Genomic DNA, 13,928 nt, shown 5'->3' on the forward strand with positions numbered 1-13,928 from the left:
TACACTATCCATTAGTGTACCCAAGTGGACTTTATAACACTTGGAATGAAGTTCACATTACTGTCTCTTGATTATTAACTGGTTGCGTGTTAGACTTGGGAGATGTTCCCTTGTCGAGTGACATGAGGCAGACACAGACACGTTTATGTTTCGTTTCAGGGCTGGTTTTTCTGGATTAGCCTATTTCCAGGGCTAAAGCTTGAGAGGTGCCACTTGACATCAACCATGGCTGACCAGGAGATGTTTCTGTGCTTACTCCCTGACATAGGCATATTGGAAGGCTTTTGCTGTTGATTGTCAATCTGCTTTGACTGCATTAGGTACACACATTCCATTGCTATCAAATCCAGGTGTGGGACATTACCTGCTGTGCCACAAGACCTTCCAACCACCTCTTGGTAGAAGTGTAATCGACTGCATATGAAATAAAACTAGATAAAACATTACTGGAATGGTCCTGATGGATGGAATGTCCATTAGAACTCAATGACCACTTGGCATGAAAAAGCAGTTGCAATCCATGTTTTAATTGCTGCTTTTCATGTGAAAGTGTTTGGAGAGAGCATTTGTCGAGAAAATTGATTAACATTGACAAATTGAGCTGTCTTAAACTCTAAACAGTAGTCAAATTAGGAGTGAGTCATGGAAGCAGTAAGAATTTTCAGTTCAGTGACTCACCTCTGCTGTAAATAACCAGAATGAAGTATTCAGATTTACCATTTAGCACAAAATATATAAATAAAACTCGTTCTTTCTTTTACTTCTGTCCACGTTACAAGTGCAGAAATATTGTTTGTCAGCCTGGCAATCATGTCAAAATAGTAGAATTATGAAAAATTATTCCACTCTTAAGAGTGCACTTGTGTTTTATAAATAGAAATGTGCTCTTCAATTTGTATGTTTGTGATTTTTGCCTGAACTCTACTTTGGGCACTTAGATTGTGGCAATTTTCATAATTTGACTGTATACTGTTCCTGAGTACCTCATTAAATTAGTCAAATAACAACCCTTGTCCTGACCTGTTCAAAGACTATAGATTCCTTATGTAAATTATCATAGATCTAGCTTTATTAAAATCCTGACAAGATAATACATTTAAACTAGGTTTCTGTTTCAATACAAATAACAGTACCCCTCTTAATTCTGTTCTTTGTATTAGTTTGAACGGAATTCTGCTCGCTTTTCTTTATATTTCACTCTGTTTATCACAGTCTTAGCACAACTACTCCATTGGATGTTCATATTTCTGGTGTCATTAGCATTTGTACAAACTTTCCCTACTAAGCCATAGAGACTAGAAGAGAAAAACAAACTTCACATGAAATAGAATGATCTCACCGGTTCAACTTCTGCAGTAGGGTCATGAGAGTGTAAAAATCAGAGATAGTTAGCATGTATTTGTTGGAGGGAGATCCTATCTGACTAATTTAATTGAGATTTTTTTTGAAAAATGACAGAATAAATTGACGAGGGTAGTGCAGTTGATACGGTTTATGTCGACCTCAGTAAGGCTTTTGACAAGGTCCCACACAGAAGGCTGGTCAAAAATGGTCCAAAAAGGATTCAAGACAAATTGGCAAACCGGATCCAAAATTAACTTACAAAACAATATGGAAAGGGTGATGATGGAGGGTTATGATTGGACATCTGTGACCAGTGGTGTGCTCTTGGGATTGGTGCTGGGAACCTTGCAGTTTATTATGTACATTAGCATTATGTACAGTGGATGTGAATGCAGAAGGTATAATTATTAAGTTTACAGATGATATAAAAATTGGTGGTTTTATTGAGTGTGAGGAGGATGGTCTCAGGCTTACAGTCTGAGAGGGCGGCACGGTGGCACAGTGGTTAGCACTGCTGCCTCACAGCGCCAGAGACCCGGTTTCAATTCCCGACTCAGGCGACTGACTGTGTGGAGTTTGCATATTCTCCCCGTGTCTGCGTGGGTTTCCTCCGAGTTCTCCGGTTTCCTCCCACAGTCCAAAAATGTGCAGGTCAGGTGAATTGGCCATGCTAAATTGCCCGTAGTGTTAGGTAAAGGGGCAAATGTAGGGGAATGGGTGGGTTGCGCTTCGGCGGGTCGGTGTGGACTTGTTGGGCCGAAGGGCCTGTTTCCACATTGTAACTAATCTAATCTAATCTAATCTAAATTGGGCAGAGCAATGGCATATGAAATTTAATTCTGATAAGTATGAGTTGATGCATTTTACTGAGGAACAAAGGGACCTTGTGTACATGTCCATGAATGTGTCGACACAGGTCAACAGAATGGTGAAGAAGCCATGTGGGATGCTTGCCTTCATTAGCCAGGGCATAGACTATAGGAGTAAAGAAGTCTTGTAATAATTTTGTAAAATATTGGTGAGGCCAGAGGTGGAATATTGTGTGCAGTTCGGGTTGTGACACTATTGGAAAGACCTGATTGCCTTGAAGATGGTGCAGAGGAGTGTATGTTGCCTACGATGAAAAATCTCAGCTATGAGGAGAGACTGGATAGGTTTGTTTTCCTTGGAATAGAGGAGGCTGAGGGGTGATCTGATTGAGGTATACCAAATTATGAAAGGTATAGACAGGGTAGATGGTGAGAATCCCCCCCATGGAGACTGTCTAAGATCAGAAAGCAGGGGTTTAATGTGAGGAGCAAGTGATTTAGAGGAGATCTGAGAGATTTTGTTTTTCACCCAGAGGGTCGTAGATGTGTGGAACATGCTGCCTGAGAGAGTGATGGAAGCAAGTACTCTCACAACATTTAAGGAGCATCTGAATAAGTACTTACAATGCCTATGGACCAAGTCCAGGTAAATTGGATTAATGTCATTTGGTGTTTGTTGGTCAGCATAGACATGATGGGCCAAAGGGCCTGTTTCCCTGATTCTCTAAAATCATTTAGACTTTTTGAAGTGACAGCAGCTCAGTAAATGTGAGAAATCAGTCTTCCATGATCATTTTAATTCATCTTAATTGAATGTTATAATTTTTAAACATGTTACAACAGATGCCTATTATGTTGCTGTATTATAGTTTAACCTAAATTCTGAACCATCTTTATTTATTTAAAAATCCAGTACAATTAGGAATTATGCCCTGAAAAGCTCTAGATAATAATTATTTTGGCATACTCCCTGTTTGATCTTGTTTAATGTAAAAAAAAACTGATTAATTAAACAGGACAATATATTATTTGCTGATGCTGAAATTACACAAGTATATAAACTCAATTTTGTGTCAATTCATTTTTTAATATTTTCATTTTTGAGTGTCCAATCTGCAAATTCTGGGATTGGGTTATTGCAATGGACTTATACTATTACTGAACAGACAGGTTTACACTTAGTGCTCTATCTCGTTCAAAAGAATCCAATTAATGGATTTAATGGAGAATGTGGAGTAAGTTAGGACTGTCCTATTTCCTTTGATGCTTGAACAAATATCAAATTTTAGGAGACAACAGAATCCTGTTATTAAGGTTCTACTGTCAGCATTTTAATTATTACTGCATTAGCTCTGTTGTTCAAGTAACTTTCACTAAATACACATTCTTGCTCCCTTTGTCTATTCAATCAATAACAGCAATAATCAAAAGTTTTTTTTCATAATTTCCAGTTTTCTTTGAAAATTTGTTACCAACACTAAGTAGATAACTAAATCTGCCAAAATAAATCTGGAATAGATGTGTGACCTGGAACGTTGCTGTAAAATCCCAGTTGTTTCACTAATGTTCTATAAGGAATGAGACCTGCTGTTCTTAGCTGGGCTGCATCTATATGCAATTCTAGACCCACAACTAAATAATCATATCTTAACTACCCTCTGAAATGGCCATTCAGTTGCATTCAAGAAAGCAGCTCAATAATGCTTGCTCAAGGGCAGTTAGGAAAAGGCATAAATGCTGAATTTGTTGGGGCTGCCCACTTTAAATATCATCAAATTTTGAACTCTGTGTGGATTAGGGCTGCAGTTTTTCACTTGGCAAAATAGCTGAGTATCAAATTCAGCCTACAGAACTGGGTAGTTGTCCATTAGGTGCCAGTTTTATCTGACACGAGCCAGATAGTTGAAATTTAAAAGCATAGTTTTCCAATTTATTATTAATCTAGTCTGTCAGTTCCAAACGTCCTAGAAATTCTATTTTTAAATTTGCACAAAATCATGTGATCAAGCACTTAAGCCTAGAAGTGTGCAAGTCAGCATTTATCGTAAATTTTATGTTATTATCTTTCAAGATGGCATTTTAATTCTAATACTTTGTGACATCAATCAAAGGTTCATGAGAATTAGGGATGGGCAATAATGCTGGACAAGGCAGCCTGCTTGTTTGGCGTCCTGTTTACAGTCATCAACATTACACGAGTGCGACAACAGTGGGTATTGTGTACAAGAGTGACTGCTGCAGCTCACTAAAGCTCCTTCGACTGCTGGTTCTAAAGTTGCAATCTTTACCAACTAGAAGGACAAGTGCAGCAGATGCGTAGGCATAGAGTAACCTAGCGTTTATTGTCACATCTACTCAATAGTGAAAAGTTTATATATCGCCAATTACAGCTGTACCTAGGGACAGCTGCTTCCATTATAAGATGTTAGACAATAGGGGAATAAAATGTCCAGCATTACAGAAAAGCGTTCAGTACGGCACTCAGCTTCCAGTTCAAATTGGACCTTGGCTCCACACTGCACTGGCAACACGCAATGACAAGAGGCTGATGCAGGAGGCTAGAAGGTCACCACACCAGGTTGGGAGGCTACTACGGGAGGATGCAGCACAAGGCCTAAAGGTCACCAGGAGGTCACCATGCCAATATGGGAGGCTGCTGTGCCCCATCTGGAGGCCCCTATAGGAGGAGGCTGCCATGCCATACTGGGAGGTTGCCAAACCAATGCCGGGAGTCTGGAAGGTTGTCACACCACACTGGGAAGCTGCTGTGCCAGCTGAGAGCTGTCACGGGAGGCCGGAAATCATCGCTTACCAGAGGCTGGGAATCATCGCTCGTCAGAGGCTAGGAGTCGTCGTTGAAGGCCAGGAGAAGAAGGAGAAGAAGAAGAAAAAATGCACTAGGAGGGAGAAAAAGAGAAGAGACAGAAGAAAAGAGGAAGAAGAGCAGACGGAGCGGACGAGCTCCAGCTGAAGGGTCCTACTCTGCACCATCTTACACAAGATCTTCCTCCAGGCCACATACCATTCTAACTTGGAACTCTATCACCATTCCTTCACTGTTAACCAGATTAAAATCCTGGAACTCCCTCCATAACATTATGGATGTACCTATACCCTAACTGCTGTATTGGTACAAGGAGACAGTTCACCATCACCTTCTCAAAGGCAATTAGATTATAAATGCTCGTTCATAATGCCAGTGTTTCCTAAATGAATAAAAAAGTTTAAGTTAGTGTAAACATTTTCTTTTTGAAGGTTTTCAGTTATTTCAAACCATATGTCATATAACGAATGCAACTGTGATGATTGATGGATTTCAACCCTAATTAATGCAAGTGTCTCCTGGGAGGTATATGAAAAGTAGCCAATATTGATTTTTGTGCCAACTTTTTCCTTTTCTGGCACACAACCTCGAGGTTGGAATGTTCAGTGATGCAAAGGATTATGAATCCAGAAACAATCTCGACACTGTGCATTAGTGCAGAGTATGCATTAGAATGCCATCCCTTAAACAACACTTTCTATGAAAGTGAAATTGTACTCACAATCTGAAATAAACAGTACTTTTTCCCAAGTGTGAAAGACATAACTACTTCAGAAATCAGTCTAAAGTACACATGTTATATTGCATTTACAATTAATCAGAAGAAGTGACCAAGAGATGAAGCTAGTAATTCTATGTTTATACTGTTTCACAGCAACAGACAGGTTCCTCTCCATTAACGGAACATTGCCCACAAAACTGATATCAACTAGTGTGTTCCTTCACCTGTTCACAACACGCAAGATTACTGACCATACTCAATCAGTCTGGATTGTGAAACTCCAAATATATTGTCCAATATTTGATACGATTTGAAAATTGGACAACACTTACTGAGTGCTACTGTCCATCCTAACAGTTACACTAACAACCAATTTAAGTTTATCAGTCAGAATGGCATTGTGACTCATTTCTGCTGGGTGCTGCATTTATTCAAATGGAGAGCTATGTTCTCTGCTTTATGCCTTTTTCAATAAAAACAGAAGCATGAAGGACAACCATTCCCTAGTGCATACACCTTAACTAATCAGGAACATGTATTATTTGAATTTGAGCAAATGTTTGGGGGCTGCACCTCAACACCAATTTACTTATCAGTCAAACAACATCTTTTTTCCTGCTGTAGTATAAATTGTTCTTTCCTTTGAAATTTGATATTTTTATATCTTTCCGAAAGAGTGCAAGATGAAATACTTTGAGAATTCTGCACTTCCCATTTGAACAGACCTCTTCCATGTTAATGTTGATTTCTCTCTGCACTTTCTCGGCAACTGTTCTGTTACCCTGATGCACTTGCATAGTACGAGCTGTCTGTAAAGCATGTAAGCCAACACTTTTCTCTGTACCCTGGTACACGTGACAGTAATAAATCAAATCAAATCAGATCTTAATATGTTACTAATATAATGTACGTTCCAGGTAACAGTTCTTAATTTTAAGAACAAAGAACATTACAGCACACAGGAACAGGCCCTTTGGCCCTCCAAGCCTGTGCCGATCCAGATCCTCTATCTAAACTTGCCACCTATTTTCTAAGGATCTGTATCCCTTTGCTCCCTGTCCATTCATGTATCTGTCCAGATACATCTTAAGTGATGCTATCGTCCCCGCCCCTACCACCTCCACTGGCAAAGCATTCCAGGCACCCACCATTCTCTGCATGAAGAACTTGCCATGTATATCTCCCCTCAACCTTTCCCCTCTCACTTTGAACTTGTGACCCCTAGTAATTGGGTCATTCATGCTGGGAAAAAGTTTCTTGCAATCCACCCTGTCTATGATTTTGTAGGACTCAGTCAGGCCCCCCCCCTCAACCTACTTCTTTCCAATGCAACTAATCCTATCTACTCAAACTCTCTGCTTAGCTGGCATCCTCCATATCCAGCAACATCCTGGTGAAGCTCCTCTGCTCCCTCTCCAAAGCATCCACATCCTTCTTGTAATTTGGCAACCAGAACCGTGTGCGGTATTCCAAATGTGGCCGAACCAAAGTCTTATACAATTGTAACATGACATGCCAACTCTTGTACTCAATATCCCATCCAATGAAGGAAAGCATACCATATGCCTTCTTGATTACTCTACTGACCTGCGTTGCCACCTTCAGAGAACAATGGACCTGAACACCCAGATCTCTCTGTCCATCAATTTTCCCCAGGACTATTCCATTTACTGTATGATTCGCTCTGGAATTGCATCTTCCAAAATACATAATCTCCTGTTTGTCCGGATTGATCTCCATTTGCCATTTTTCTGCCCAACTCTCCAAACTATCTATATTCTGCAGTATTCTCTGACAGTCCCCTTCATCATCTGCTACTCCACCAATCTTAGTGTCACCTGCAAACTTACTAATAAGGCAACCTGCACCCTCCAAATCATTTATGTATAAATGATGATACTCAGCAATGCATAGATAATGTTGTCCAATTTCCAGACTGGCAGTCATTTAACCTTTAAACCAGAGATGTTATCAGAAGCAGATTTGTCCCTGCTTCAGAAAGCTTCCTTGTTAGGTCCAGCGATCTGCTTTTAGACAGGTCGCCTCTATATCTGCAGTTTTCATAATGAGTTTGTGTTTTCTTTGATGTCTTCATTCGGGTACACAAAGCATCATTATTTTTCAACGTTTGTTGCATTTGACCTGCCAGTATTAGACTTTAAAGCAAAATTCTCCATACTTATCAGGCTTGTTTGGTCCTTTGTTTATTCCCTTTTTTAACTACCATTCAGAACACTAACTTTTAGAAGTTAGTAGTTCCATTTTCCTTCGAGTCATAGAGGTGTAACAGCACAGGAAAAAGTCCCTCCGACCCATCAAGTCTGTGTCAGACAAAAATAAGCACTTAATTATTCTAATCCCATTTTCCAGCACTTGGCCCATTCTCTTGAGAATACAAGTGCACACCTAAATACTCAAATATTATGGGGCAGTGAGTTTCAGATTCCCCATCACCCTCTGGATGAAAAACCTTTTCCTCATATCCTCTCTAAACCTCCTGTCCCTTAAATTGATCTTTTTACTGAGGGGAAAGTTCATTTCTGTCTACCCTGTCTATGCCCCTCATCATTTTATGCATCTCAATCATGTCACGCTCAGTATCCTCTGCTCCAAGGAAAGAAACCCCAGTTTATCCAATCTCTTGATAACTAGAACTCTCCAGCCCAGGCAACATCCTGGTAAATCTCCCGTGTACCCTCTCCAATGCAGTCACAACATTCCCAAAATATGGATTCCGGAACAACACAAAGTAGTCCAGCTGTGGCCTTAGCAACTTTTTATACTGTTCCAGTGTAACCTCCCTGCTCCTAAATTCTGCTTTTGCTAGTAAAAGCAAGTATCCGATATGCCTTGTTAACTATGTTACTTACCTGCCCCACTACCTTAAGGGACTGTTGGGAATGCACAAGAAGTTCCCTCTGATTCTCGGACCTTCCTGGGTTCTTCCTGTTCATGATGTGATCCCTTACCTTGTTTGTCCTGCGTAAGTGCAGCACCTTGCACAGACCTGGATTGAATTTTATTTGCCAGCACTCACTGGAGAAGAATGCATTTTTAAAAATAACTATTCTGGAGCAGATGACACTTGAATGCAGGCCTCCTGTCTCAGAGGTAGGGGTACTACCACAAAAGCTCTCAAAAGCCAGTGGTTGATATTTTAACCAACCTGTCCATGAATGTTATGATTCATCTCTGGAGCAGGTGCAACTTGTACAAAGCTCAGTGAGCAGCATCAGCTTTCAATAACCTCTGGAGCTGTTCTGGTTGACTCTTAAAGAGATGTGCATTTCTAACACTGACAGATTGCACAACCTCATGCCAATGCTTTAATTGGACTTTGATTACTGATAGATCACACATATATAACATCAGTAATTTTTCTCAGATTTGATGAGCCAAATGTTTTAAAGCTTAATTATATTAATTTACTTTTCATAATTCCACCACATATTAACTTCTCTGATTAAAACGCTAACGTGTATCTATGCTATAAATGCTACACTTTCTTTTTAAAATAATCGGCTAATATATTGACTACCAAAGTTCAACACTGCAGTGATATTTTTAGTTTCAGAAATTCATTAAGTGCGACACCATGATGACACGAGTTATTTGAATTAAAGACAGAAATATAGAATAATGTATGTCTGGCAATATAGATTCTTACCAAATTATATTTATATTAGGAGTAATATGCAGCTTCTATTTTATGTTTGGTTGCACTGATTGTTGCATTTATCATTTTATTTTATTTAATTCTTTTTATTTTACGTGGATAGTGTGGTGCAATATAATTCCTACGCATACTCTGCTCCTCTGATCACTCAACCAAAATGCAAGGTAAGTGACCTGCTCCCATGGGGCCATGGCATTCCTGTGCTGTCATTCTATTTTGGATGTTAGAGAGACATGCAAAGCAGTTCGGTTGAGATACCCTGCAGCTTTCTACCCCTCAACACATTATGGTTTCTCTCCCAGATAACATATATGTGAAAGCTCACAGTGATGTATTATTCTTTTTAAAATGCTGAGGCAAATGCCAAATATAATTTCCTTATTAAAAGAGTTCAAAGCACTCTGAGGAAAAAGAAAAACATTACTTTTTTTGAATAAAAGAATTTGCAATACTCTTTTTCTCTTTAGAGAATGTTGTCTGTACCAGTTGTATCTCCTGTTACTATTTCTGTATTTGCTTGTGAAAAACTGAAATCCAGATGTGGACAATGCACAACTGCAGCTTTTCTGTTGTACAGATTTATGGCCAGTTAAGCTTTTATCAAACAGTTTGCTCCAGGAATTGAATCTGCACTCTGTATGCATTCCAAACTTACTGTTTGTACAATCTGTGTTAATTATAAAACCTGCAATGACAATTGAATTCCCACCGGCATTGCTCAGATAGATCAGAAATCCACTATATATAGTGACAGGAGTATGACAATGGCATGCGCGCAGTGCATTATCATCCTCTAATGTAGAGCCATGCTTAACGATGCCTGTTCTGAGACTGCAACAATATTCTTTGATCTCAGATATGCCTAGATCCGGCAATCAGAGATTGTATGTATTTTTGTAATGCTGCTGAATCCAATAGAAACTCGGGGGCTGAATTTTCCCAGCCACTGAACAATGTAAGCATTGGTGAGTCAGTTGAAAAAACACAGAGCGTTTAGAAAAATTAGATTCTTGACTTTGGAAAACAAGTCCAATTCTGTAACCAAATTTTGAATGGTGAGACAAGAATCTAACTAGTGTGCAGTGAGAGGCTGACTTGTGTATGTTTACATTTCATTAGTACCTAATCTCCCCTCATGATATGCAGTTTCTGATTCTCCCAAGGGCCAGACAGAAACTAGATGGTGACCATTATGTAGGATGTTAGAGCAGGTGCCTGGTGGATCCCGGTTGCTGCTTGCTCCTCCGGGCATCCATCTTGGCCAGCGGTTCCCAACAATCTAGGCTACACTCTATGGGCAGTGACCTCCTTCACAGACTTCATAGAATCCCATTCAGCCCCTCGGGCCCACACCCACCTCTGAAGAGCATTGCAACCAAACCCATACCATATCCCTATAATCCTGCATTTTCCATGGCTAATGCATCCAGCCTGCACCTCCCTGGACACTATGGGCAATTTATTGTGGCCAATCCACTTAACCTGCACATCATTTGACTGTGGGAGTAATCCAGAGGAAACCCATGCAGATGCGGGGAGAATGTGCAAACTCCACACAGACAGTTGCCCAAGGCTGGAATTGAACCTGGGATCTTGGAGCTGTGTCTCAGCAGTGCTAACCACTGAGCCACTATGCTGCCCCAACACATTAGCAACCCATTGCCTTAACCTCTCAGCCATCTCATATCCTGTGCCCCAGTCCACAAATGTTGGCATCGAGCACTCATCAGTTTCACCATACCATCATTGTAGATGTATGACTCACTTTGAATGCAGTTCACTATTTCAATGCCAAACATAAACACACCACTACCTGCTATTGAGAAGATATTGTGCACAGAGACAGGCACCCATCTCATGCATGGTCCAATGTGCATTTCAGGGTTCCTCATTTTGCCTGTTGTCTATACTCACTTGGCACTTACTTGGATGTTCACATCTCTGCCTTCCTTTACCTTTTTGTACTTTGCTATCTCCTTTAAAGGCTCACAGTCCTTCTGTCTTTCCTTGCCTTTTAGTGCAGACACAAAGTCATGCACTTGTCATGGTTGTCATGAGTGATCACTTACGTCGACATTATTGCTGATTAACACCACATTATATCTACAGCACAGAAACATAGAAAATAGAAGTGGAGTAGGCCATTTGGCCCCTCATTCCTGCTCAGACATTCACTATGATCATCTACCTCTAAGCCTGTTCCTGCTTTTCCCTCAAATCCTTTGACCTCTTTAGCCCCAAGTGATTTATCCAACTCCTTTCTGAAATAATATAATGCTTTGGCCTTGATTGCTTTCCATGGTCGCAAATCTCACAGACTCGCCACTTCCTGGTGATGACATTTCTCTTCATCTCTGATCTAGATGATTTACCCCGAATTCTTAGTCTGTGACCCCCAACTCTGCATTCCCTTATCATCAAGTACATCCTTCCTGCAAATGCCCTGCCTAGTCCTGTTAGATTTTATAGGTTTCTATGGGGTTCCCCCATCATTCTTCTGAATGCCAGTGAATATAATCAGAATATAAACAGAACTGAATCAACCTCTCCTCATACATCAGTGCTACCATCTCAGCAATCAGTCTGGTAAACCTTCATTGCATTCCCTCTATAGCAAGAGTATCCTTCCTTTTTGGATAAGGAGACCAAAACTGCACACAGTATGGTTTCACCAAGGCCCTGTTTATTTGCAGCAAGGCATCTATGAAGGTCAACGTTAATGTCCATCTTTGCTATAAAGGCCAACATACTGTTTTATGTTGAATACCACTTACCTTCTTTAATGACTGCTGCACCTGCATGTTTGTCCCCAGTGACTGGGGTACAAGGAGACTCTTTGCACTTCCCCTTTACTAATCTAACCCCGTTTAGATAATAATCTAGCCTGCCTGTTGTCACTACCAAAGCGGATAACCTCACATTTGTTCACATTATACTGCATCTTCCATGCTTTTGCATATTCACTCAGTATGTCCAAATCACACTGAAGCATCCGTGCTCACCCTCCCACCCAGCTTTGGCAAATTCCAGGAGATTATATTTGGTTCCCTGATCCAAGCAATGCATATATAGTGTGAATAGCTGGGGTCTTCACACTGATCTCTGCAGTATCCATTAACCACTGCCTGCCATTTGGAAAAATAACTGTTTATTCCTACTCTGTATTTCCTGTCTGTCCTCCTCAATACACTACTGTGACTCCCTTGCATTTTAATTTCATGCTAATCTCTTGTGAGGAACTTTGTGGAAAGCCTTCTGCAAGTCTGAGTAAGCGACATCCACTGACTCCCCCTCGTCAATTCTATGAGTTACATCCTCAAAGAATTCCAGTAGATTTATCAAGCATTACTTCCCAAGTTGACTTTGACTAATCCTGCCTCTGTTTCCGAAATCTCAGCAGCTCAGCTATTAATTCTTTTATAATGGACTCTATCAGCATCCCCAGTATTGACATCAGGCTGACAGGTCTGTAATTCCCAATTTTCTCTTGGCTTCCCTTCTTAAATAGAGGGGTTACATTTGCTGCCCTCCAATCTGTAGAAACTGTTCCAGTGTCTTTGGCATCTTGGAAGATGTCCACCAAAGTATCTGCTGTTTCTAGGGCTACTTGCTTAAGTACACTGGGATGTAGATTATTAGGCTCTGGGGATTTAATGACCTTCAATCCCACAATTTCCTAACACCATTTCCTTACTAATACTGATTTCCTTCAGTACATCGTTTTCACTAAACCCTAATTCCCCAACGTTTCTGCTATCATATTTGTGTATGTTCTTTGTGAACACAGAACCAGAGTATTTATTTAGTTGGTCAGCCATTCCTTTGTCCTCCATTATAAATTCCGCTGTTTCTAACACCTTTGTCTTCACCAATTGTTTTCTCTTCATATACTTACAAAGACTTTTATGTTCCCAGCAATCTTACCCTTGAATTCATTGCATCCTTCAGCACTGTGTGATCCACATCTCATCCTTATGTTATGCAAACTAATGTAAGCATCACAGCACAATAGCGGCAGATGATCAGTGTGTCTTATCACATCCCACTTAAGGGCTTTGGTGTGATTTTTGTATCCATAAATATCAGTAGCTAATCTTGTAGCCCAACTCCAATTTTCTATGTTGACCCATTGATGAAAATGTCAACCATGTTTTATTAGGCACTTCCTTCTTCCCAAGTTGAACAAATTGTTTGTTTGATACTAAAAGCCAATATATGAACTTGGAATGACGATTTTCAATGTAGTCAGGTTACTGTTTTTGCACAAGGATTGCCAAGATATTGTGAATGCTGGAGAAGACTTGATTGCATTAGAGACAAATTATTTTCATTGTAAGAATTAATATGTTATTGCACTCCTGCAAGATACTTAGCCACTTTATGTCAATGTAGGGCCTAATGGAGGTATCTTCCCTTCCTGGAAGTGACAAGAAAGGTGACAAAGACAGGATATATTTGGGTGAGGAGACCCTAGAAAGAAGGTTTTTATACATTCAGGGGATGTGGGCTTTGCGGGCTGAGACCACATTTATTGCTCATTCCTAATTACCCTTG

General features: G+C 40.2%; 1 protein-coding gene across 15 annotated transcripts in view; it reads left to right on the forward strand.

Annotated features, from left to right (window-relative positions):
- atp2b2 (ATPase plasma membrane Ca2+ transporting 2) overlaps positions 1-13,928 on the forward strand; it is an 838,415-nt gene that overhangs the window by 147,391 nt on the left and 677,096 nt on the right. Inside the window, exon 3 of one of the 15 annotated variants that reach the window (XM_087994229.1) lies at positions 2,687-2,799. The exons of the other annotated variants lie outside the window; for them this stretch is intronic. The gene's annotated coding sequence lies outside the window, so the exon portion shown is untranslated. The remainder of the gene's footprint in view (positions 1-2,686; positions 2,800-13,928) is intronic. 15 annotated transcript variants of the gene reach the window in all.

The sequence above is a fragment of the Chiloscyllium plagiosum genome, unplaced genomic scaffold (assembly GCF_037043375.1).
Source record: "Chiloscyllium plagiosum isolate Xiang-an unplaced genomic scaffold, Cpla_swu_hap1 HiC_scaffold_14, whole genome shotgun sequence".
Taxonomy (NCBI): Eukaryota; Metazoa; Chordata; class Chondrichthyes; order Orectolobiformes; family Hemiscylliidae; genus Chiloscyllium; species Chiloscyllium plagiosum.